The sequence below is a fragment of the Dasypus novemcinctus genome, chromosome 17 (genome assembly GCF_030445035.2).
Source record: "Dasypus novemcinctus isolate mDasNov1 chromosome 17, mDasNov1.1.hap2, whole genome shotgun sequence".
Taxonomy (NCBI): domain Eukaryota; kingdom Metazoa; phylum Chordata; class Mammalia; order Cingulata; family Dasypodidae; genus Dasypus; species Dasypus novemcinctus.
The window spans coordinates 40,217,149-40,219,403 of record NC_080689.1 but is presented as its reverse complement, the minus strand read 5'-3'; the positions used below and the strand labels follow the sequence as shown (position 1 = coordinate 40,219,403).

Genomic DNA, 2,255 nt, shown 5'->3' with positions numbered 1-2,255 from the left:
AACTAGTACATTAGGGACTAAAATCACACTTGCATTTTAAAAAGGATGGCTGCAAAGTACTACAAAAATACAAACATAAGTACACAATAATATATATGTACTAAAATTTTTATTGCAGATTTATCTCCTGCCTACCACATGGGAGGTCCCAGGTTCAGTTTCCAGGTCATCCTAATGAAGACAAGCAAAACAGTTAGCTTGACACAATGGGCAGGAGTGGCAAGTTGACACAAGAAGATTATGCAATAAGAGACACAAGGAGGAAAATAAAATGAGAGAACAATAAAGTAGAAAGAAGAGGTAGTTCAAGTGATTAGATACTTCCCTCCCACAATGAAGGTCCCAGATTCAGTTCCCAGTACCTAGTAAAAGGAAGACGAGCACACAGCCAATGCAAACAATGAGGGGGAAGGGAGAAAGATGTAAATAAAATAAACCTTTTAAAAAGAAAGACTACATTATGTGTTAATATGTGTATTAGAGTGAGAGAAGATTTGCCTTCATAGTAGATATAAAAATATAAATAGCACAGGGAAATATTCATGATAAAGTATCATTAGACTTAATTCTCAGTACATTTTGTTGCCATTATTGCTTTCTTTTTGTTCCTGTGATCTCTCATAATGCAAATTGATCATAAACTTTGCTGTGTGAAAATAGACTTCTGCATTGATATATATAATGTGTGAAGAATGAGAGTCTTTCGTTTAAAGAATACATTAAAAATATAGAGATTGTGCTTTCATTCTTTACTTGATTGAAAATGCCTAATTTATTTTCAGAGATGGCTACATATCCTGCTCACAGGAACTTTTCAAACACTTAGGTCTCCTAGGAAGTATCAAATATTCTTTTTATACTGTCCACAATAATAAACTCTAGATAAAAAGGATTGGGAAGTCAAGTGTCAGAATCTTTCCAGGAATCCTTTAGATGTGACACTGAACTCCTCTTGCAGGATATAACCCTTCCTATCCCTTAACTTAACCCTGTTATATCTCTCAGTGCAAAAATCTCTTTCTCTATTTAATAACTCTGAACAATTCACTATTAAAAATTAGTTGTCATGCTTAGCTGGCAGGGGAGAGATCATGTGCATGAACGTGTTTTACCCAGAGTGAGGCTTAGCTATTGCACTCTGGATGTGCTGACCCCTGTGATTTCCCCAAATGTGGGAAACTCAACTGCATAATTTGTGGTAGTGGGGGACTTCATTTGTGCTCTCTCTTGAAAACAAAAATTGTCAATTATGAAAGTTCATTATTATTTAAATTAAAGGTTAATAGACACTGACCTTAAAACAAAATTGGCAAGCTTTCATTTTTCCTTAGATCCTATACCATCACTAATGATCTCATAATGAAGAACTCTTGCATACTGACAAGTGCAGAAGGTATGGATACAGCCAAATCTTTAGTTTTTTAATTTATTATATTTATGAATTTGGGGAAAACATTCATCTTTTCAATGGTTCAGATTCCTTAATCACAAAAGGAATAATAATAGCTGATACACAGGGTTATTTGAGGATTAAATTAAATTAGGCACATACCTAAAACACAAAACAGGACAAAAAAAGTTAATCATCATATTGTTGGATAAATATGAATATGATTTTCCAAATGTTTATTATTTTATGACTAACATTTACTTAAAACTTATTTTGACATTATCCTAAGTATTTTTGCATGTATTAATTAGTTTAATCCTCACAAAAACCATAAAATGAGCTTATGAATATTATATTAGAAAAATTATATACAGGGGTTGGGGCAAGATGGCATCAGAGTAAGTGTACCCACGTCATCTCTCCTACAAAAAAATGGCTGAGTAGGGACAAAATCCAGCCTAAGTGAACTGTTTTGGGAACCCACAAAGCAGGAGGCTTCAGGATATCGATTTGGGGAGAGTATGACAAAAAGAGTTATTGCTCAAGTTAAAACCATGAGTTTCTGGCACTTGAGGCTGGAGCTGTGGGAAGCCTAAGCCCCTCCCTCAGGTCAGGAAGCTGTGGCATTCCCTGAACATTGCTAGTCACACAGCTGGAGGAAAAAAATTCTGAGTGGGAGGGTTGTGGTGATAGGTGGAGAGGGGCCCATGAGCGCAGGTTCAAACTCTACACCCCGCTTTTTGAACTGTGAGGAGCATACCAGTTAGCTTGAGGAGAAACCAGGAAGAGGGGAGAGCCAAATCTGCCGAGGCAGCCAGGTTTACCTAATTGCTCTGGGATAGGGAAAATTGGTCTGGGAGAAGGT

At 36.3% G+C, this 2,255-nt stretch overlaps 1 non-coding gene across 1 annotated transcript; it reads left to right on the top strand.

Annotated features, from left to right (window-relative positions):
* Positions 1–1,066: 1,066 nt before the first annotated feature.
* Positions 1,067–1,230, top strand: LOC111764207 (U1 spliceosomal RNA). The gene has a single exon (XR_002796880.1). It is a non-coding gene; the product is annotated as a U1 spliceosomal RNA (small nuclear RNA).
* The last annotated feature ends 1,025 nt before the right edge of the window (positions 1,231–2,255 follow it).